At 38.8% G+C, this 24,768-nt stretch overlaps 1 long non-coding RNA gene across 2 annotated transcripts in view; it reads right to left on the reverse strand.

Annotated features, from left to right (window-relative positions):
* Positions 1-24,762, reverse strand: part of LOC109265481 (uncharacterized) — an 85,637-nt gene extending 60,875 nt beyond the window's left edge. For both annotated transcript variants that reach the window (XR_002079210.2, XR_002079209.2), the window contains exon 1: positions 24,626-24,762. This is a non-coding gene — a long non-coding RNA (uncharacterized LOC109265481). The remainder of the gene's footprint in view (positions 1-24,625) is intronic.
* Positions 24,763-24,768: the final 6 nt, after the last annotated feature.

Genomic DNA, 24,768 nt, shown 5'->3' on the forward strand with positions numbered 1-24,768 from the left:
CCCAAACTGACTTGAAATCACTATGCAATTAGCAAGGCCAGGCCACATTCTTCACAATGTCCTACAAGGCCATGTGTTATGGTCCCACCTCTGTCAGTCCATTCCAGACACATTGGCCTCCTTAGTGTGCTTTGAACAGGCCAAGTGCACTCCTTAGGTCCGTTCTAGTGGCTGCTCCATTTCCTAGCATTCTCTTCCCCCAAATAACTCTGTGCTTCTTTCCCTGACCTCCATCAAGTTATTTGCCCCCAAACTCTATTCTCAATGAGGTTCAACCTGAGAATTCTTCTTAAAGTTATTTTTCACCTCTATATCCTACAGTTCCAATCCTCCCTAGACTGTTCAATTTTTTTTCATGGTGTTCATAATTTTCTAACATGCTGAATATTTTGCTTATTATGTTAGTATTTATTGCCAGTCTCCTTTCACTAGGATGCAAGCTCCAGGGGGGCAGGATTTTTTAAAAAATCATTTTGTTTACAGTTGACTCCCAAGCACATTTAAATGCACCAAGTAAGTACTCAATAAATATTTTTGGAATGAATGAATGAATGAGATTTTCCTTTCATTCTTATTTTGTCCTTCTTTGGAAGAGATTTTTTGGTAAGCCTTAGTAAAGAGGTAGAAACTGCCTAATGAGATAACACAGCTAAATTCAGCTATAAAATATAGTCAACATCAGCAGGAAGACTTAACAGATATTTCATTCTGCAGAAAATGGAAGACTTATTGTCTCCTCTAATGATGAGCTGGATCTTAAGGACTTGTGATTTTTTTTAAATCTTTTATTTTTTGGGGCGCCTGGGTGGCACAGTCGGTTAAGCGTCCGACTTCAGCCAGGTCATGATCTCACGGTCCGTGAGTTCGAGCCCCGCGTCGGGCTCTGGGCTGATGGCTCGGAGCCTGGAGCCTGTTTCCGATTCTGTGTCTCCCTCTCTCTCTGTCCCTCCCCCGTTCATGCTCTGTCTCTCTCTGTCCCAAAAATAAAATAAACGTTGAAAAAAAAAATTAAAAAAAAAAAATCTTTTATTTTTTAACATTTATTTATTTTTGAGAGAGAGAGAGAGAGAGAGAGAGAGAGACAGAGTATGAATGAGGGAGGGGCAGAGAGGGAGACATAGAATCTGAAGCAGGCACCAGGCTCTGAGCTGTCAGCACAGAGCCCGACACGGGGCTCAAAGTCACAGACGGTGAGATCATAACCTGAACCAAAGTCTGATGGATGCTTAACTGAGCCACTCAGGCACCCCCTCTCTCTTTTTTTTTTTAATGTTTACTTTATTTTTAAGGAGGAGGTGGGTAGGGACAGAGAGAGAATCCCAAGCAGGCTCCATGCTGTCAGCACAGACCCCGATGAGGGGCTCAAACCCACGAACTGTGAGATCATTTCACCTGAACTGAAATCAAGAGTAGGACGCTCAGCCAACTGAGCCACCCAGGTGTCCCAGGACTTGCAATTTCTTAAGTTAGAACCAGGACACTGTGTGAAGGACAGAGAGATTAGGGAGGAGGTAGAGAGAGAGAAATCAGAAAAAGAAGGAAATTCCTGGAAAAGACAGTCTCTTCAATATTGGGAAAGCTGGTCAGCTACATGGAAAAGAATGAAACTGGCCCACTTTCTTACACCATATGCAAAAATAAACTCAAAATGGATTAAAGACTTAAATGTGAGTCCAGAAACCATAAAACTTCTAGAAGAAAACAAAGGCAGTAATCTCTTTGACACTGGCCTTAGCAACAATTTTCTAGATATGTCTCCCAGGAAAAGGGAAACAAAAGCAAAATTAAACTACGGGTACTACACCAAAAGAAAAAAAAAAAAAAGCTTTTGCACAGCAAAGGAAACCATCAACAAAACCTACCAAATGGAAGAAGGTATTTGCAAATGATATATCCAATAAGGGGTTAATATCTAAAATATATAAAGAAGTTATATAACTCAACACCAAAAAGACCAAATTATCTGATTAAAAATGGGCAGAGGACCTGAACATTTTTCTAAAGCAGACATTCAGATGGCCAACAGACACATGAAAAGGTGCTCACATCACTAATCAGGGAAATGCAAATCAAAACCACAATGAGACATCACGTCTCACCTGTCACAATGGCTAAAATCAAAAGGACAAGAAATATCAAGTGTTGGTGAGGATGTGGAGAAAAAGGAAACTTGTGCACTGTTGGTGTGAATGTAAAATTGGTGAAACCAGTGTGGAAAACAGTATGGAGGTTCCTCAACAAAATAAAAATAGAAATACCCTATGATTCAGTAATCCCACTACTGGGTATTTACACAAAAGAAAAAATACTAATTTGAAAAGATATATGCACCCCTGTGTTTAGAGCAGCATTATTTATAATAGGTAAGTTTGGAAGCAGCCCAAGAGTCCATCAATAGATGAATGAATAAAGAAGATGTGGTATGTGCAATTACTCAGCCATAAAAAACAATGAGATATTGTCATTGGCAACAACATGGATAGATCTAGAGGGCATTAATTAGGCGAAGTGAAATAAGCTAGAGAAAGACAAACACCCTATGTTTTCACTTATATATGGAACCTAAAAAACAAAACAAATGAATAAACAAACCAACCAAAAAATGGACTCTTGAACACAGAGAAAAAACTAGTGGTCACCAGAGGGAAGGTTACGGGGGAGATGGGTGAAATAGATAAAGGAGATTAAAAGGTATAAACTTCCAGCTATCAAATAAAGAAGTCATGGACACGAAAAGTACAGCATAGGGTATACATCATTAATATTGTAATAATGTTCTACAGTTGCACATGGTGACTACAATTACCCTGGGAGCACTGAGTATTATATGGAATTGTTGAATCAATATGTTGTACACCTGAAACTAATATTACTTCAATAAAAAAGAATAAGAAAATTCCTACGTGTTCATCCACAGTACACTTGGCATGCATGATAACTATCATTAACTATTTACTGAGAACTTAATATACGTCAGTCATTCTTTAAAACAATTTATATGGGTTATCTCATGCTGTAATCAACTCTAGGAGATAGGCCCTAATATAACCCCCATTTTATAGATGACAAAACTGAGGCATGGCAAGTTAATTTATGTGCCCAAAGTCATACAGCTGCCAAATCCTAAATCCTAAATCTTTAAATCCCCTAGCAGCCGGGTAGTCTGCTAGGAGCTAGCAGGGGCCTGGACTCTTAACTATTTTCCACTGCTTGGAAAAAAAAAAATTAACAATTTAAGCATTAGTCTCTGAATTGTATGTGTCCCTGTGCTTGGCTAATAGTAAGACACCTCTGTGGTATCCACTGTGCCTACACATATTCTGCCAGCAGAATGGGTTTCCCTAGCTGCTTAACAGAGCTTTCTATTGACACAGATATTTTCTGATTGGTGTGGCATTCAGCCTGAGACAGATTTCCCACTGGCACAGACAAGACAAAAACACTAACATTTGGACAGTGTTTTAACATTTATAAATAGAAATATTTTTATTTGATCCTCACAGCAAATATGTGAAGTATTGAAAGCAGTCTCTTTTAAAGAGGAGTAATCTAGGGGTGCCTGGGTGGCTCAGTCAGTTAAGCAACCAATTCTTGATCTCAGGGTCATGAGTTCAAGCCCCGCATTGGGCAGGGCAGGAAGGAAGAAATCTAACACACCCAACTAAAGAGCTAGGGAGTGGAAACTATAATCCCAGTCATTTGGCCTTAAGTCTGATGATTTTCTCCATTGCACCATGCTGCCTTCAACTACACATGGTTGTCTATACTACTCCAACCTCTAGAATCTCCACTGGTCCGTTAAAACTTAAACAGTGTCTCCGTGCCATTGATCTTAGATTAGAGAGGAGTTGAGTATGATGCGACTCTGTGTAGGTCTTAACTGCCAAGGTTCAAATGTAAAGTTGGGGTAAGTTATATACCTGGGTCCATTAATTCAAAAGATAGTTGTTGACTGGATACAATGTGTTAGGTCTGTGCTGTCCAGGGCAGTAGCTCTTGGCCACATGTGATTTTTGAGCAGTTGATACGGGACTAATGTCAGTACTGAGGTACTGAATTTTTAATATTGTTTAATTTGTATTACTTAAAATTTTAATTTTAAAATGGAAATAATGTAAAATACTTTCTATTAAACACAGCTTTGTTTCAGTAAAAGAACGCTTCACTTTAGCTTTTGTATTGCATAAGACAGTACTGTTGTATAGTAATGTATTTATTGGGTACATGGATTGTTTCCACTAATATATATAAACATATCACTGGTCTAGTTAAAGTTGATGGGTTGATTCAGCTTGAATGATTCTTTTTCTATACATGCAATATGGTAATGTGTTTCTTAGAATATTTTATGCTGACAGCTCCAGCCACTGTAAATTTCACTGATAATTAAATTGAAATCTTGCTATTATTTTAATTGTAATACAATTAGATTTTTCAATATAAAAAAACAGGTATGGACAAATTTAAAATTTTTAAAACAAAAGCAGACTGCTGATGCAGAATTAAGTGGAAATGCAAAAGCTAACACTATGATCAGAATAGAAAAGAAAAGAAAAGATTGGAAGAAAAGTTTACAATGAATGGCAATTGCAGTTTATTGCAGTAGAATAAAAAAAGATCTCTATTTAATTAATAAAAATAATAGACAATATTAGGAAAATTTACAGCAATATGATGAATTTGATGTTTCTTCTCAACAGTCAAAAAATAACTGACTAAATTAGTCACCTAATATCAGAATTAAGCATTAATCAAAAATTTTTAAAGATTTTTAACAGAATCTGAGCTTGTAATTCTGGCCATAAGACAAATTCTTACACATACATACACAGAACTGTTTTTTGATAGATAGTAAAATGAACTATTATTATACTTATGAAAATTTTTTTAGAAAATTATGAGGAAAATACTAAAAATGATACTTCACAAAAAATGGAAGATCTTCAATTAAGCCAGCAAACAATTGCCTAAGGACTGTAAGATCATTCTAACAGTATCAAAATCATTTAATCCAAAATTTGTAAATTTTAAAGTATTGTTTTCATCTTTCAATGAGTTGGTAAATGTGAGATACCGCCTAATTAATACTTTGGGTACATGTTGTCTCAGATTTACAATAAATGTTGTTAATACAGAACTGAAAATACGGAACTTATGGCATAGATCATTTTAAATCTTTTGTATCTGTCAAAGAAGAATTTTACTTAGATGTAATAAAAGTTCTTATTATGATGGATGATGCTCTAGCTTTAAAGTGTTTTTTAATTTAAAACACTATTTTTTTTAACTTTTAAGTTTTTAGAGACAGAGCATGAGTGGGGTAGAGGGACAGGGAGGGAGAGAGAGAGAACCGTAAGCAGGCTCCATCCCATGATCCTGGGATTGTGACCTGAGCCAAAACCAAGAGTCAGACGCTCAACAGACTGAGCCATCCAGGTGTCCTGATACTTTATTTTTTTTCACTGTATGATATACATTAAAAACATACATAAAAAACATACAAAAAATGATATACATTTTTCACTGTATGATATACATTAAAAACATACATTAAAAAAATTAAGCTTCTAAAGCATACTCTATGAAAAGTGTTATTGTTTACAGTTGTTAAAATTCTTTAGTGCATGTATGTAAATGTTGTGAATCATTGCCAGTTTATACATCTGTTGAACAAAACAGAAGACAATGAAGTCAATTATCTGGTGGGGGGGTTTGCCAATACTTATCAGTTGAGTTGTTTTGTAAAAATCGACTCTATTGTTAACTCTAATTCAAGATTTTTTTGAAACAAAATTCAGTAAGTCAAAGACAAAAATGTCAGTCTGACTTAACTTTCCTAGCCAATATGACACTACAAAAGAACAGGTTAAATTTGAAGTTTAGTGAAAAGGAAAAGCTTATTTCTGACCCGGCATGACTAGTATGAGAATTTGCTGGAATTAAAAATTCCAATACACAGATCAATAATAATTTTATGTATTTTTCTAATGGGAGTCAATATGCAGAAGATTGTCATTGCAATTAACAAAATTATGTACATTGGCTATAAAAATGGCAAGAAAAATTTGAAGAATTTTTCTGTTACTGGTAAATTTAGAACTGCTTTTCAATTTATGCAATACCCTTTGAACCCACTGCTAACATTGAATTGACAGAAGAGTTGGTGAGTCTATTGTGGACATAATTTTGAAATGGATATGCTTCAGCTTGAAAGTCTAATTGTTCTAAAAGTGATAAGCCAGTTTTGTCAATGTGGACTTGAATATTAAAGGAAGATGATATTTTTGTATTTATTTCAGTTTTTAGAAAACTTTTAAGTATGTTTGGAACAGTTTGAGCATGTGGTTATACTTTGAGAATAAATTTTGTAAAATCTAAACATAGACCAAGTATTTCTGATGGAAATTTAGTTTCTGCGTTGACATGGCTGTAAGCACAAAATACTCGCCAGATTTTGAAGACTTAATGTGATAAAAAGATTCTGAAACATCTCGTTGATTATTTTCTACATCAATTATGTGTTGAAATGGTAATGTTTTGAATATATTGGGTAAAGTAAAACACATTATGAAAATGAATCTCATCTGTTTCTTTTTACTTTTTAATGCGGCTACTAGTAAATTTTAAATTACATATATGGCTTGCATTATATTTCTATTGGACAGTGCTGAATTAGGCAAAGAGGATATAGAGGTGAATACGATCTAGTTCCTTGCCTCAAAAAGAAAATGAAGCACAAAGATATCTCATGGTAAAACAGTATGGAAGTCAAGTGATAGGATCCAAAAGATGTGGAAGAAGTAACAGGGATTACTTAGGAATCTAACAGAAATCTAACTTAGATTGAGGAAAACAAGGAAGACTTCTTAGAGGTGGTGATAGCTGGATATGACCACACCAGGTCTAGCTGGTCCCTAACCAGAGGATTAGGGATTATATAAGTGAGAAAAAATTAAAATTGTTTCCCAATGTAGTAGTTATTATTAGCAAAAGCCTGAAGGGGTAAAACAGTATACTCATGTGGGGAATGAAAAGCAATATGGCTTATAAGGGTGTAAAATGTGAAAAGGGTGTGGCCAGAGATCGGGCTAGAGAGGTCAGCTGGATCATAACGGGCCTAATAGAGCATGCTTGGATTGGGACTTATTTTGTAGGTGATGGTACACTCAGCCAGTAAACTATGTAGACTCTAGTCCCAGGAGGTTTTTCTTTCCTAATCTGTTTCAATGGGGACATGGGAACACTGATCATTTTTACTGGTTTGCCGAACAGAGTTAGTTGCAGGGACATTTCCTGAGAGATAAACTCTTACGGGGCAGCTGGTTTCATGTCACTAGAATATAACATATTTCAAACTCAAACAGCTGATGTATTTCAGAGCCTGAAGCCTCAAATTTCAGCATTTACTTATTCAACTGATCACTGTCTGATATATTATATATTTGCTTGTGGCTCAGATTTCCCCAATGGAATGGAAATGTCATGAAGCAGAGACTGTCTTGTTCATGACTATATCCCTAGCACCTATATCAGAGCCTTTCATATACTAGGTATTCAGTAAATATTTTTGAATATGTAGTGCATTAGATAAGATAGTGGCACCTACTGGCAACATGTAGTATTGCAACCTAGCTCTATTGCCGTATGTAGATACTTGTGTAAGACACTAAAGAAGCCAAATTCCACCAATATGGTGTCATTATTTCTGAACGATGATGACTTTACTGGCTCAAAAAATTAATTTCAGCAAGTAGAAAGTCAAAGGAGGAAAATGCATATCTAGAAAAATGAGGCAGCCTAGTGTTGTGGAAGAAAAAAAACTTTAGACTCTGACAGATTTCAACTCTCAGCTCAGGCTTTTACTTGCTGTGTGACACTGTGAAAAGAAACTCACATCTCTGCGCTCAGTTTCTTCATCCTGAAAACTGGGTGATAAAACCAATAGCGTTTTGACATTGGAAATAACATAGAGTGTGTTCTTTAAAGGATAGCTAATATTAGCTTTAATAGAAGGCTGTAAGAGGTAAGAAAATGGAATGAATGGTTTGCTTATCCTCCTTCACGTTAGTCTAGGAGGATCCTTCCACTCATTCTCATGCATGTGGTTTTTCAGAGAAGGTAGTTTCTTTGCTCATCACATTATAGGTCATTTCCTGGCCTCATATGGTAAGTGAATAAGGAGACAAACAGATTGCTCAGGCTGCTGAGACCAGAAACCTCTCTCAGGAGGTTTTTCAGGCACTAGAAATCAATATCTATTGTCAAGCAGCTTCAAAGCTGATTATCTTGAAATGAATGGTCATGCTTCCTTTTCAGGTCACCATCCTCCTCTTGTTTAAAGGATTGGCTGTAATACATTAGGTTCCTAATTAAGAAAGATGATGCTTGACAAATGAGCTTTTTGAGCAGAATACTAAACCACTGGAAAACTCTTGGAGCAGGTCTTCTGGCATTCACACAGAGAGAACATATGTGGATAGAGTTGGTGCTGCCTTAATTGGTAGTGGTGTAGGGATTATATTTCACTGCTCTGCTGGGAGTAATAAAGACTGACGTTATAATCAGTGTGGCTGTAAAGAAATAGAAACAGAATCTGAGCTGCTCTGCTATTCAACTAGAGCGAGCTGAAAAGGAAATGGATACTGCCTCCGCTGGTTGAAAATACAGACCCTTCACCTAATAATAAAAATACCCTTGGCAGAATGAAACTGGACCCTACATCTAATAATAGTATCTCTGTTGTGAAGCCAACCTCAATTCAAATTCTTTGTCTGTCCTTTACTACCTGGCTAGCCTAAAGCCTATTGCTTAGCCTACCTGATACCTGGCTTCATCATTTATCAAATAAGATTTTGAAAAATATGATAAATAATTTATCACAACTGGCAAAGCTTCTGGCACAGAGAAAGCTTGCAAACAATGTCAGTTTCTTTCTCCCTTCTCTTTCCCTATGTGCTATTCAAAACATCTTTACATCTTCCACAAGTTTCCAAACTGTGGTCTAGATGGACAGGAGAGTTGGGGACTGTGAAACTCCTGATACTATATGTAAAATGTTCTGAGTGTTGTCTTTTCTGGTGAGCATGTCTGTGGTTTTCAGCAGATTACCAAAGGGGTTTTTAACCCAAAAACAAGGTTTAAAACTCACTGGTCCATATATTTCTTTTATGGTCTCATTCCTGCCTCCCTCTGCACCTTCATTACCTGCCATTTTCCTCCTCATTCATTATACTCAAACTACTCTAACCCGCTCTCTGTTCTTTACACATGCCATACTCATTCCTGCCTCAGAGCCTTTTGCTTATTATTCTCTCTGCTCCCTAGATGTGCACATGATAAACTCAGCTCAAATATTACTTCTTGAGATGGTCCTTCCCTGATCTCCCACTCTAAAGAGAACCTCTCCCACCCTGTGCCTTTCTATCATATATATAATCAGTCTATGCAGGATATAGACTGCTGCATAGACTGAGTGGCTTAAACAACAGCCATTTATTTCTCACAGTTCTGGAGCTGGGTAAGTCCAAGATCAAGGTGCTGGCTGATTCAGTTTCTGGTGAGAACCCATGGTTTGCTGATGGCTGCCTTCTCACTGTGTCCTCACATGATGAAGAAAGAGTGATCCCTCTTTTCCTCTTGTTATAAAGCTACTAATTCCATCATGAAGGATTCATCCTCATGACCTCATCAAACCTAATTATTTCCCAAAGGCCCCATCTGCAAATATTATCACATTGTGGGTTAAGGCTTCAATATATGAGTTTTAGGGGGACAAAATCCAGACCATACAATATCATTGTGTTTTATTTATCTCAGAGCATTTATCCTTGCCTTGTTCATTGATCCATTCCCTTACTTATTTTATTTTTACCCAATGTTTCATACGGTATAGAGGAATGTACCCTCCACAAGCATAGGAACTTAGTCTTATTCACTACTGATTCACATCAATTAGAGCAATAATTGGCATGTCAATTGGCATGACAATAGGCATGTCAATTACTGCAAGAATGGATGGATGGATGCTTGGATAGATGCCTGGATGGATGACTTCTGAGTGTACCCTTGTGAGATACGGAAGAAAGCATTTTTCTCCCCATTTTTGCAGATGAAGAAACAAATTTAGACAGATTCAGTGCCTTGGAAAAGGTCTATGCACAGTTATTAAGAGCAGTCCCTGGAGCTGACCACTAGAGTTGAAATCCCAGCTTTACCACTTAAAAACTAGGTAATTTGAGGCAACTTACTTAAGCTCTCTGTTTTTCAGTTTTCTCATTTATGAAATGCTGATAAAAATACTATATTATGGTAACCCTAGAACTGTTCATCAACATTCTGGTTCTCTTCTTTCAGACACATGGTAAGATATCTCTTCCATACCCAGTTGAAGTTAGGTATGGCCATGAATTGTGAATTGAGTAACTGTGTCATTTCCATATGAGAGTTTTTAAAAAAAAAATTTTTTTTAACGTTTATTTATTTTTGAGACAGAGAGAGACAGAGCATGAACGGGGGAGGGGCAGAGAGAGAGGGAGACACAGAATCGGAAGCAGGCTCCAGGCTCTGAGCCATCAGCCCAGAGCCCGACGCAGGGCTCGAACTCATTGACTGCGAGATCGTGACCTGAGCTGAAGTCGGACGCTTAACCGACTGAGCCACCCAGGTGCCCCAATATGAGAGTTTTTAAGAGCCAATGCGTAATCTGTCCTTTTCTTCTCCCTGACATGAAATGTGAAACATTCCAGATGGAGATTTCTCTATTAGCATGAATCCTGGGGTAAACATAGTGTGGAACAAAATTCCCATGGACCTACAACGAACATACATGAGTTACAAACAAACCACTGAGATTTGTTTGTTATCACAGCATAACTAGTTTACCCTGACCAATATATATACCAAATCACTAAGCTCTTCTGAGGATTAAATGAGTTGATGATGGGCACCTGGGTGGCTCAGTCTGTTGAGCATCTAGACTTTGGTTCAGGTCATGATCTCACAGTTTGTGAGTTCAAGCTCCACATCGGGCTCCATGCTGACAGCTTAGAACCTGGAGCCTGCTTTGGATTGTGCTTCCCTCTCTCTGCCCCTCTCAGCTCATTCTCTCTCTCTCTCTCTCTCTCTCTCTCTGAAACATAAACTTAAAAAAAAGATGTCTTTGGGGTGCCGGGGTGGCTCACTCAGTTGAGTGTCCAACTTCAGCCCAGGTCATGATCCTGTGCTTCGTGGGTTCAAGCCCTGCGTCGGGCTCTGTGCTAAAGGATCAGAGGCTGAGGCCTGCTTCAGATTCTGTATCTCCCTCTCTTTCTGACCCTCCCTTACTCTGTCTGTCTCCCAAAAATAAATAAACATTAAAAAAAATTTTTTTACATAAAAAAAACCTTCAAAAAATGAGTTGATGAAAGTATCGTGTGTAGAACGCTGTCTGGCACATGGTAAGCACAACATAAGTGCTTATAATTATTACTACTTAGTTAAGATTAAACCTAGGATGGGAACTCAGGTTTTCTGAGTAGGATTATGACAGGATTTTCACCTACGAAAATGTTACTCTACGATCTACAAAAGAACATTTGAGAAGAAGAGATAAGCAGAAGTCTTATCCCTACCTGCCAGCTGCCTCTGGTCCTAAGAAACCTAGTACTAGGAGGATGGCTTCTCCTGAAGACAAGTTCCTGAGCATTGGCCAGAGCGGGTCACTCTGGCCAATGATTTCAGTTTGGGGAGAAGGGCAGTGACTCGTTTTGATGGATTTTTCCTCCAGCAGAGCATCCATCCTTTCCTCTCCTTCTTTCCTTGTGGCCCAGAGTGAAACTGTGCCTTGAATGGAAATTTCCAAGAAGCACTAATTGCCTGGGATATCCTCAGCAGAACAGACAGTTCAAGGTTTGAAAGGAGAGGAAGGCCACTTCTTGCCAATTTGTTTTGTGAGGAAACTTGGTTTGGTAACAGTTGATGCCTCTGGAAACCTGGGACAGGCTTGAAAGGAGATGACAGTGTGTGGTCCAGTCTAGTTGGTATGATCTTTCATATAACAAGGAGGAACAGGCACCAAAAATAATAAAGGTTGTGGGTAATAAGAGTGATAACTAACTACTATGGTGTGCTTTTTATTTATTTTTTTTTAAATTTTTTTTTTTTAACGTTTATTTATTTTTGAGACAGAGAGAGAGACAGAGCATGAACGGGGGAGGAGAAGAGAGAGAGGGAGACACAGAATGGGAAGCAGGCTCCAGGCTCTGAGCCATCAGCCCAGAGCCGGACGCGGGGCTCGAACTCACGGACCGCGAGATCGCGAGATCGTGACCTGAGCTGAAGTCGGACGCTTAACCTACTGAGCCACCCAGGTGCCCCTATGGTGTGCTTTTTAAATAAATATGCCAGGCCCTTCTCTGAGTGATTTGTGGACCTTAACCCATTTAATCCCACTGCACTATCAGGGAGTTACAAGTTTTGCCATCCTTCTTGTATAGATGAGAAACTGAGGCACAGAAAAGCTAAGGAGTTTGCCACCAGTCACGAGGTAGAGCCAGGATTCAAATCCAAGCAGTTGGGCTCCAGGGTCCGTGCTTCCAATCACTATGAGTTACTCTCACCTGTCTCATACTTCCATGCCTTTGCATGTGCTGTTTCTTGTGAATTTTTAAAACTTACATCCGGGACCATCTCACTGTGGAGCTGGCTCTGAGTTCTAATCCCATCCTCCCATTTGAGGGAGGTTTTCTTTCTTTACTTTCTCTTCTGTGAACTCTATGCCTTGATTACAATAAATTTCACATTAAGCCATGAGTGCCTTAGAGACTACATCTTAATAATCTTAGCATCTTTGGTATCTGGCACATTCCCTGGCACAAAATAAAAGCTAATTTATTGTTAATGAGTTGACGTGCAAGGATTTGAAAACCATGAGCACATAGAAAACAGTAGAACATACCAATGGAGAGTATAGACTCTGGAGTCAGACCACTTAGCCTCAAATACCAGCCATCAATTTTCATAACTCACAGGTATGACCATGGGAATGTTTGTGGGTTTTTTTGTGTGTGTGCCTCAGTTTGTGTGTCTATACAATGGGAACAATAACAGTATGAACCTTAATGGGTCACTGCATGGATTAAATGAAATGATGTAGCAAAGAACTTAACCTGGATCCTGGAACGTAATAAGTTAATGAGTGTATGCTTAATAAATGTTAGCTCCTTCTGCCTGAGCATCCTGGTACATGTCACAGTGAAGATGCATTATAGCCATGCCTATCACTGACTAAAAAGAAAATAGCTCAGATGAACAAGGCTAAATGATGACAACTTGGCAGACTAAGGGGTATAAACCAATCTATCTGTAAAGCCGCTATACTCTAGTAATTTAGTACATGCCCAACGGCAATCAGAACATGCTTAACATTTTCCATTCAGATGGATGGAGGTTGAGCAGTCAAAAATGGGGAAAAAAGAAATAACCCTGAGAAAATTGACTACACCATTACCAGTTATCTTCTGGGACCATAATAATGTAGCTTTTATTATTTCTTTTATATGCCAGTCTCCTACTGCAAATTGAAAATAGTACATGCAATTCAGATATCTCTGAAAAAGAACCTCGTTTTGAAAAGAAATGGAAACAAAACAATGGTGTAAAAGCACATCCATCCTCATTGGACGTGAACTACAATTTATTATACTCAGCATGCAAGCAGAATTTCAGGTGAAGAATATTCAGTATTCAAGTTTACAATATTGACCCAATAAACTAAAAATGGGTCATTGAAATTATTTTAATAACTGGACTAGAGGTGAAGACAGTCAGCCAAAAAGCATAACATGTGCTAATCTCTGTGTCAAGATTAGCTGATAAGATATACACAGCATATGTTTAGGATCGACATGCTAATTGTGTTCATTGGAAAAGGAATGGAAAAAATACCCCTTCCCTTCCTATCTCCTCAAGGAAAAAAGACAGAAATGTTGGAAATTCATCATGTTTTCTGTGAGGTTAGTAGTATGGCTCAATACTGAAGGAAGATTTTTAGCTTAAAAAAATCTTTGAGCCTGCGAACTCTCTTTGAGCCATTACCTTCTCATCTACAGAAAATGCTGCTTCCAGACAGACTGCCCTCCATATGACCAACTTGGGATATCAAAAATATTGAGAAGCAGTAAAGTGTTGTGTTTAAGGGTTCAGATTTTGGGTCTAGATAGCCTAGGTTCAAATCTTAGTTTTAAAATTGCTATGGGGCCATGGGATAGTTACTTAGGTTCCTCACTTTATAATGGAGATAATAATAGCGCTTAGACCATGGTACTGTCGTAAGGAATTAGTCAATTAAAATGTTTCTTGCATAATAATCTCACAATAAATTTTAATTATTATGTGTCTAGAATATATTATTCATAAATATCCTCGACAAAAGGAATGAAAAGAAGTATAATAACAATAATAACGCATAGCACTTTCAAATAAACAAACATTTTTTAAAAATTTACAAAAAATAAAGGAGAGCCTGGGTGGCTCAGTCGGTTAAGCATCCGACTTCGGCTCAGGTCATGATCTCATGGTTCCTGAGTTCGAGCCCCACGTTGGGCTCTGTGCTGACAGCTCAGAGCCTGGAGTCTGTTTCAGATTCAGTATCTCCCTCTCTCTGCCCCTCCCCTGCTTGTACTCTGTCTCTCTGTCTCTGTCTCTCTCTCTCTCAAACATAAATAAACATTAAAAAATTAAAAAAATAATAATGCAGAGCACTTTCAATGTTACAGGCTCAGTTTTGAACAGCTTTTGTGTATTAACTCTTTTTTTTTTTTTTTAATTTGAGAGAGAGAAAGCATGCAAGCAGAGAAGAGGGGCAGAGGGAGAGAGAGAAAATTTTAAGCAGGCTCCATGCTAAACATGGAGCCTGACACAGGGCTTGATCCCACTACTCTGGGATCATGACCTTAGCCGAAATCAAGAGTTGGATGCTCAACCGGCTGAGCAACCCAGGCACCCCTGTATATTAACTCTTTTGTCCTCCTAATAGCCTTTGAGATAGTATTACCAGGTAGTGATGAAGCAACTTGTCCAGGGTCACACAGCTAGTGAGTAGCATACCAGGATGTGAACTCTGAGAGTCTGAATTTAGAGCTCCCATTACTTTCCTCACTTCTATCAAGGATTTTTATTTTTTTATTTTTACTTTTTAATATGAAATTTATTGTCAAATTGGTTTCCATACAACACCCAGTCCTCATCCCAACAGGTGCCCTCCTCAATGCCCATCACCCACTTTCCCCTCCCTTCCACCCCCCATCAACCCTCAGTCTATTCTCAGTTCCCATGAGTCTCTTATGGTTTGCCTTCTTCCCTCTCTGTAACTTTTTTCCCTCTTCCCCTCCCCCATAGTCTTCTGTTAAGTTTCTCAGGATGCACGTAAGAGTGAAAACATATGGTATCTGTCTTTCTCTGTATGACTTATTTCACTTAGCATAACACTCTCCAGTTCCATCCACGTTGCTACCAAAGGCCATATTTCATTCTTTCTCATTGCCAAGTAGTATTCCATTGTGTATATAAACCACAACTTCTTTATCCATTCATAAGTTGATGGACACTTAGGCTCTTTCCATCATTTGGCTATTGTTGAAAGTGCTGCTATAAACATTGGGGTACAAGGGCCCCTATGCATCAGCACTCCTGTATCCCTTGGGTAAATTCCTAGCAGTGCTATTGCTGGGTCATAGGGTAGACCTAGTTTTAATTTTTTGAGGAACCTCCACACTGATTTCCAGAGCGGCTGCACCAGTTTGCATTCCCACCAACAGTGCAAGAGGGTTCCCGTTTCTCCACATCCTCTCCAGCATCTATAGTCTCCTGATTTGTTCATTTTGGCCACCCTGATCAGCATGAGGTGATATCTCAGTGTGGTTTTGATTTGTATTTCCCTGATGAGGAGTGACGTTGAGCATCTTTTCATGTGCCTGTTGGCCATCTGGATGTCTTCTTTAGAGAAGTGTCTAGTCATGTTTTCTGCCCATTTCTTCACTGGATTATTTGTTTTTCGGGTGTGGAGTTTGGTGAGTTCTTTATAGATTTTGGATACTAGCCCTTTGTCTGATATGTCACTTGCAAATATCTTTTCCCATTCTGTCGGCTGCCTTTTAGTTTTGTGATTGTTTCCTTTGCAGTGCAGAAGCTTTTTATCTTCATGAGGTCCCAATAGTTCATTTTTGCTTTTACTTCCCTTGTCTTTGGAGATGTCTCAATTAAGGAATTGCTGTAGCTGAGGACAGAGAGGTTTTTTCCTGCTTTCTCCTCTAGGGCTTTGATGGTTTCCTGTCTCACATTCAGGTCCTTCATCCATTTTGAGTTTACTTTTGTGAATGGTGTAAGAAAGTGGTCTAGTTTCATTCTTCTGCATGTTGCTGTCCAGCTCTCCCAGCACCATTTGTAGAGACTACCTTTTTTCCATTGAATATTCTTTCCTGCTTTGTCAAAGATTAGTTGGCCATACTTTTGTGGGTCCAATTCTGGAGTCTCTATTCTATTCCATTGGTCTATGTGTCTGTTTTTGTGCCAATACCATGCTGTCTTGATGATTACAGCTTTGTAGTAGAGGCTTAAGTCTGGGATTGTGATGCCTCCTGCTTTGGTCTTCTTCTTCAAAATGACTTTGGCTATTCGGGGCCTTTTGTGGTTCCATATGAATTTTAGGATTGCTTGTTCTAGCTTCGAGAAGAATGCTGGTGCAATTTTGATTGGGATTGCATTGAATGTGTAGATTGCTTTGGGTAGGATCGACATTTTAACAATGTTTATTCTTCCAATCCATGAGCATGGAATGTTTTTCCATTTCTTTGCATCTTCTTCAAATTCCTTCATAAGCTTTCTATAGTTTTCAGCATACAGATATTTTACTTCTTTGGTTAGGTGTATTCCTAGGTGTTTTATGATTCTTGGTGCAATTGTGAATGGGATCAGTTTCTTTATTTGTCTTTCTGTTGCTTCGTTATTAGTGTATAAGAATGCAACTGATTTCTGTACATTGATTTTGTATCCTGTGACTTTGCTGAATTCATGTATCAGTTCCAGCAGACTTTTGGTGGAGTCTCTTGGGTTTTCCATGTATAGTATCATGTCATCTGCAAAAAGTGAAAGCTTGACTTCATCTTTGCCAATTTTGATGCCTTTGATTTCCTTTTGTTGTCTGTGATGCTAGAACTTCCAACACTACGTTAAACAACAGCGGTGAGAGTGGACATCCCTGTCGTGTTCCTGATCTCAGGGGGAAAGCTCTCAGTTTTTCCCCATTGAGGATGATATTAGCTGTGGGCTTTTCATAAATGGCTTTTATGATGTTTAAGTATGTTCCTTCTATCCCGACTTTCTCGAGGGTTTTTATTAAGAAAGGATGCTGAATTTTGTCAAATGCTTTTTCTGCATTGATTGACAGGATCATATGGGTCTTATCTTCTCTTTTATTAATGTGATGTATCACACTGGTTGATTTGTGAACATTGAACCAGCCCTACAGCCCAGGAATGAACCCCACTTGATCATGGTGAATAATTCTTTTTATATGCTGTTGAATTCCATTTGCGAGTATATTGTTGAGAATTTTTGCATCCATATTCATCAGGGATATTGGCCTGTAGTTCTCTTTTTTTGCTGGGTCTCTGTCTGGTTTGGGAATCAAAGTAATGCTGGCTTCATAGAATGAGTCTGGAAGTTTTCCTTCCCTTTCTATTTTTTGGAACATCTTGAGAAGGATAGGTATTATCTCTGCTTTAAATGTCTGGTAGAATTCCCCAGGGAAGCCATCTGGTCCTGGACTCTTACTTGTTGGGAGATTTTTGATAACTGATTCAATTTCTTCTCTGGTTATGGGTCTGTTCAAATTTTCTATTTCTTCCTGTTTGAGTTTTGGAAGTGTGTGGGTGCTTAGCAATTTATCCATTTCTTCCAGGTTGTCCAGTTTGTTGGCATATAATGTTTCATAGTATTCCCTGATAATTGCTTGTATTTCTGAGGGATTGGTTGTAATAATTCCATTTTAATTCATGATTTTATCTATTTGGGTCCTCTTTCCTTTTTTTTTTTTTTTTTTTTTTTTTTGGAGAAGCCTGGCTAGAGGTTTATCAATTTTGTCTATTTTTTCAAAAAACCAACTCTTGGTTTCATTGATCTGCTCTACAGTGTTTTTTAGATTCTATATTGTTTATTTCTGCTCTGATCTTTATTATTTCTCTTCTTCTGCTGGGTTTATGGTATCTTTGCTGTTCTGCTTCTATTTCCTTTAGGAGTGCTATTAGATTATGTATTTGGGATTTTTCTTGTTTCTTGAGATAGGCCTGGATTGCAATGTATTTTCCTCTCAGGACTGCCTTCGCTGCATCCCAAATCATTTAGATTGTTGTATTTTCATTTTCATTTGTTCCATATATTTTTATTTTATTTTTTTTAATTTTTTTAACTTTTATTTTTTTTTTTTACAGAGAGAGACAGAGCATGAATGGGGGAGGGTCAGAGAGAGGGAGACACAGAATCCAAAACAGGCCCCAGGCTCTGAGCTGTCAGCACAGAGCCCGACGTGGGGCTCGAACTCACGGACCGCGAGATCATGACCTGAGCTGAAGTCGGACGCTCAACCAACTGAGCCACCCAGGCGCCCCTGTTTCCATATATTTTTAAATTTCTTCTCTAATTGCCTGGTTGACCCATTCATTCTTTGGTAAGGTGTTCTTTAACCTCCATGCTTTTGGAGGTTTTCCAGACTTTTTCCTGTGGTTGATTTCAAGTTTCATAGCACTGTGGTCTGAAAGTGTGCATGGTACGATCTCAATTCTTTGATACTTATGAAGGGCTGTTTTGTGACCCAGTATGTAATCTATCTTGGAGAATGTTCCATGTGCACTTGAGAAGAAAGTATATTCTGTTGCTTTGGGATGCAGAGTTCTAAATATATCTGTCAAGTCCATCTGATCCAATGTGTCATTCAGGGCCCTTGTTTCTTTATTGATCCTGTGTCTAGACGATCAATCCATTGCTGTCAGTGGGGTATTAATGTCCCCTAAAATTACCACATTCTTATCAATAAGGTTGCTTAAGTTTGTGATTAATTGTTTTATATATTTGGGAGTAGAGCTCCCATTTTTAGCATTAACTCTATCTTCACTTCTTTTGAGCACTATGCCTGAATTTATTCACTATTCACTCAAAATATATTCACTGAGAATCTACTCTGGGCTAAGTACCAACCCACTCTGAGATATATTACTAAAAAATAGAGACACAGAGTCTTTCCCTCACAAATATTTAATATACTTAATATATATTTGTTTCTTTTAGGTTTGTACATGTTCATTTTGTTCATATGGATAATACTATTTCCAGGTCTATAAGTCTTTATGAAGTCTAAACATTTGGTTTTATTTCTTTTACCTTTCCCCTACCAGCTGAAAATATACACATTTGGAACCCTAATGTCTTGAACAATTCAGCACCAGGGACAGCAGACAAAACCTATTAGAATTAGGAACATCCTTCCTCTCAGAATTCATAAAGATTTGATATTTCAGAACACACACACACACAAATTAAATATCCAGAAAGATCTTAGGAAGAATCCTAGAAATTATCAAATACAAGTCCCTGGAACAGAGAGGGAAATTTGCATCCACGAGGCCACACATCTGAAGCCAAGAACTAAGTTCCTAGAACTAATCTAGTTATAATTCATCTCAAGTGTATTGGTATCACCAAGCAGAAAAATTGTGTATATATTCAGTGACATGCGTATGGCATGCAGTGACAATTCCTTAAACAGGAATCAAGAAAGAAGTCAGGTACTCTGGTTTTAGCTCCAGAAGAATCCTTATTTAGTCAGTTAGGAAGATTCATTTCCTAATATTGTTATTTACTATCTCCTATCCCCTATATCCTTCCTAATATATTTGAATTTGAAAGCATGGGTGGAAACAAGTTTCAAGGTTCATTAGAGGAGAAACAGATCCAAGTTACTACCGACCCTGATTCAGACACTGCATTTCTTTGACATCATTGAGTACATTAGAATTCTTTCCGGCCTATCAGTGTTTATTAGATTTGATGCTACCTAATTCTGACGTCCCAGAGGAAGGTGACTCACTCCCAGTAAGCATGTTATCAGTCTCTAAGGACATGTCTAATCTGGATGACATCATCTTGTCTGGAAGATACATTTTAGGTAGATAGTTCTCAGAGCTCATGAAAGGAAAACTTTCCATTTGCGTGCTTCACTAATCCCATTCCATTAAAGCAGCTATGAGAGGCTGAAAGGGAAAAGAATGTGCCTCTGTGAAGGAATACAGAGTTATAGATTTAATCACTGAAGACTACATTTATTATAATAGTCAGTGCAAAGGTCTTCAAGGAGTCTCTATTGATATAAATAAGGATCACCCTAAATCTTTCTCCTCCAAGATGCTTCCAACAATTATTCAAGTACTAGCTATGTAATCATGGAAAGTTACTCAAGTCCTCTGAGTCTCGGTCACCTCTTTTGTATAATGAGGACTGTCTGACTTGTGATTCCTCACTGGGGCACTGTGAGGAATAATGAGATAATTTGCCACCACATGGTATAAAACAGTGGCAGGCAGAAGCAGAGGAAATGGGGCACAGGTGACTTACTCCCCTAAGGGGGCTGAAATACATTTTTTTTATAGAAAAAGCATGAAGGAAATCTCCATAAACACTGGCATAAAGATTTTCCTTGTCACTGCCAATGAATTTCTTCAACCGCCCAAATGTTAAAAAGTCATGAGATCTGAAGTCAGAATTGGCCTCAAACCTTGTATCTAGCATAGATTAGCTACTATTCCTCCCCTCTTTCCCAACTTTTGCTTCCTCAGGCTACAAAAACATAATTATTGTGCTGGAATATAGCTAGCTGAGCCAGCTATGCCGGTAGAGCATACAACTCTTGATCTCGGGGTTGTGAGTTCAAGCCTCATGTTGGGTGTAGAGATTATTTAAAAATAAAATCTTTTAAAAAAATTAAAGCAAAAAGAATCAATCTAGTTACCTGGATTAAAAGATGGATAATAATTCAGGGTCTAGCAGTGGTTTGGCTTAAATTCTGACTCTACCAGTCACAAGCTGAGCGACTTTGGGCAAGTATCTAAATCTCTCTGATCCTGGATTTACACATCAGTAAAATGTGGATAGTATCAACAACCATCTTATGAGGATGTTATGACATTGAAAATTTTAATAGGTATAAAGCATTGAGAACAGTATCTGACACATAATAGGGGCTCAATAAATGTCACAAGATAGAGAACATGCCAACCAGACATAAAGTAGCTAGGCCCTTCAAGTAGGTACCCCCTTTACTAACTTCCCAGACAGAAGACTAAAGACAGGATTTTTTTTTCTCTTCTGTAGATCTGCTTATTATGAAACCATATCTTATTTTTCATTTACATATTTTTCTTAAGGCCATTTTGTGCAGTTGATAACTGTGATCATCAGTATGGGGGGAGATCTCATCAGAGATATTTTATTCTACATCACAAGGATGTGTGAAGGAGTGAATTCTATGGAAGGAAAGGAAAGGTGGGAGGCGGTGGGAGTGAAGGAGCAAGAGACCCAGGCATTAAAGAAAAGTGAGGAAGAAGGCTTGAAACAAAGCTTTGTCCTCTCCTCCTAACATTTACAAATGCTAACCTCAACCTTGGTTGATTCAGCCAGCTCACCATGCCTTCCTGTTGACATGAGTTCACAGCATAGAAACATAATAGGAATAGCTTGAATGAGCTTGTTTATGATGAGAAGGGGAGAGAGACACAGTAAGGAAGCGTCTAGTTAGGAGAGACAGGAGGTCCAAACGTCCTCAAGCTCTGTGGGACAATTATAGGAATACCATAGGAATATCATTACAGTGGCTGTCTATGGGACTATGATCTGTATGTAGTACAGATGATACCCCCAAACACACACGTGAAAGACACAAGATTTATCAGCATGTCTAGGTTCCCAGCCTCCATATGCTCTACATCACCCCCATTCAAACCCTTTTGTTTTTTTTTTTTTTTACTCTTCAGCAATTAGTTGAGTTTTGGCCTACTATTCCTGTTATTAGGGTTTTATGACACAAGTTCAGAAGAATTGAAAGAATGTGAATGGAGAGACAGGTCTAGAGATCCAAAAGGAAGGAAAAGAGAAAAAAACTATAAAAGCCATAGGGGCTGGGTGTTAGGGTCTGAGGCATTTCATGAGGATGGATTCTGGAGCACCCATGGGGGTGAGACAGAATGGAGAGGAGGATTGAAGGGGATCTTAGAGAGTTGCTCTAGGTTGTAAAATGGACTCCTTTTATTGGTCCTCAAGAGGGCCAAGTATCATTTAAAATTCCTTTAAAATTACTTCTGATTGCTAGATTGGACTTTCAAAAATATGACTTTATTTAGAGATTAACCCACGGTCCAGTAATCAGGGTTATTTACAGGCAAACTTCAGTCTAGAACTTCACTCCCACTCACTAAAGACGTGGGTTGGGACACGCAAGCCCCTTTATTCCATTAAAGGCAAACCACTTTGCTCTTCTAAAGAAAGACTTGTTGGTGGGGGCACCAGAGTGGCTCAGTCAGTTGAGTGTCCGACTTCGGCTCAGGTCATGATCTCACGGTTCATGGGTTCGAGCCCCATGTCAGGCTCTGTGCTGACAGCTCAGAGCCTGGAGCCTGCTTCAGATTCTATGTCTCCCTCTCTCTCTGCCCCTCCCCTGCTTGCACTCTGTCTCTCTCCCTCTCAAAAATAAATATACATTCAAAATTTTGAAAAAAAATTGTTGGTGAAGGCAAGTGAGAAAATATCAGCAAGTTTTATTTAAACTTTGGGAATAACGTTTAAAGGGAATAAAACAAATCCTCAGTCTTTTCTTGAGCAGAAGGAGGAGGCATTTCGCTACCACCTTTAACTCCTAAGGGGAAGAAAAGCCAGTCAATAGATGACCTGTTTAAATTGGATGAGAGTTGACATGATGCTTACATCATCAGGGAAATTAACAACTCGAAGAATAGGAAACGCATATCCCTTGAGACAGTTGCAAGAAAAATTGCTCAGAAATGTCTGTGCTGGGGACTCATGGGGAGTGCAGCTAGAACAGAAGCCAGACCTGGGGTTTCCTAGACCAGTGTGTGACAGCCAGGATGGTGAACAGCCTTCCCTGGCACAAGCAGGGCCCAAAAGAATGAAAAAGGATCTGGGGTTACAAATTGTGGTCTGGGATGGTGGACTTAGAGCTGGGCAGAGAGAATCAGAGCTGACTTCCTGAGAGGAGAAGGCTGTGCCTGGCTAGGAAGCAGTCCATCACCCAGCAAACCTTAGCCCCGCACCTGCTAGTCAGATTACATATCAGAATCTCTAGGGACTATCTTTAGAAATGCACATTCCTGCACCTTACCTGTGGAGACCCTGATTAAGAAGATCTCAGATGAGGCCTGGGCATGATTTTTCATTTTCACATAATTCTGGTGAAACTTACTCATATGCCAAAATTTCAGAACTGCCAGTTAAGGCAATCACGACTATTCCCTTTCTAACCAGACCATTAAAGCAATGATTCCACCTGTCACAAACTAGTCAATCAGGGACTTTTTTTTTTTGTTTTCATTTCCATAGTAAACTCTTTTCAGGACAAAATGAAGAAAAGTCTCACAATCTCTCCTAAAAGACCATGCAATCTTCTCTTCCTCCTCCCTTCTTCTTCCTCCTCCTCCTTCTGCTGCCTCCCATCCTCCTCCTCCTTCTTTTTAATTTCACACCAAAAACAAAATAGAGCTATAATGTGTACACAACATACATCAAAACATAAATAGGTTTTGCCACATAGCTGTCTTCAAGCAGCTTTTGAGAGACAATCATGTAGACTCAGGAATGCATGAGGGAGTCATGAGTGTTTCAGAAAGAGTACTGAGAGGCGGAAACAAGAAGCAAACATCTCACTCAGTGTTTAGAGATGGTTCCCATTAGGATTTGGGCTATAAAGGACCCATAGCACTCCAAGCTCAATTCAGAGGATTCTAGCAGGATCAGGAAAGGCATGGTGGTGGCTCAGGGGCAATGAGACCAGGGGCTTTGAGGACCCAAGTGGCAAGAGTCAGGAACAGCCAGTGTCCGAAGGTTGGGGCCTTGATGTCAGCTGGCCAATCAAAGACACATCATCTGTGATTGACAGCATAGTGCTTCCCAAATACCAGCCCCTGGACATCAGAAGTAGCCAAGGAACTAGCTTAAAATACAGATTCCCAGGCCTCACCCCATTATGATCCTTGCCACTTCCTGTCTTATTTATGGTAATCATCTGCTCAGTCCATAAACATGTATAAAGTGCCTACTACATGCTCACTAGTCTGCTAACTGCATGACAACAGGAAATGCATCTGATTTGCTCAGCCTCTGTGGCTAGTACAGTGCCTAACTAAAAACAACATCCGTTTATTCAAAAAAATGCATGGAAGTGCTTACTATCTGCCAAGCTGAGCTAGGCACTGGGCCACAATGATTAATAAGTATGCTCGCTATACCAGGTCCAGTGGGGGAGACAGCCCAGCGGTCAATAAGTCACATCAACTTGACAAGTGCTTGAACAACACACATAGATATTTCTTACCTTCTGAATCTACCCCACACAGGAGCCAAGGAGATTATCCTAAAACACAAATCCAGCCATGATACTGCTTGAAGAAAGTCAATAGTTCTCCTACGATTCCTCTTCCCAAAGAAGGTCTGTAGACTCCATGTAGACAGATGTCT

This window comes from Panthera pardus, unplaced genomic scaffold (assembly GCF_024362965.1).
Source record: "Panthera pardus isolate Hobbes unplaced genomic scaffold, ASM2436296v1 HiC_scaffold_6, whole genome shotgun sequence".
Classification (NCBI taxonomy): domain Eukaryota; kingdom Metazoa; phylum Chordata; class Mammalia; order Carnivora; family Felidae; genus Panthera; species Panthera pardus.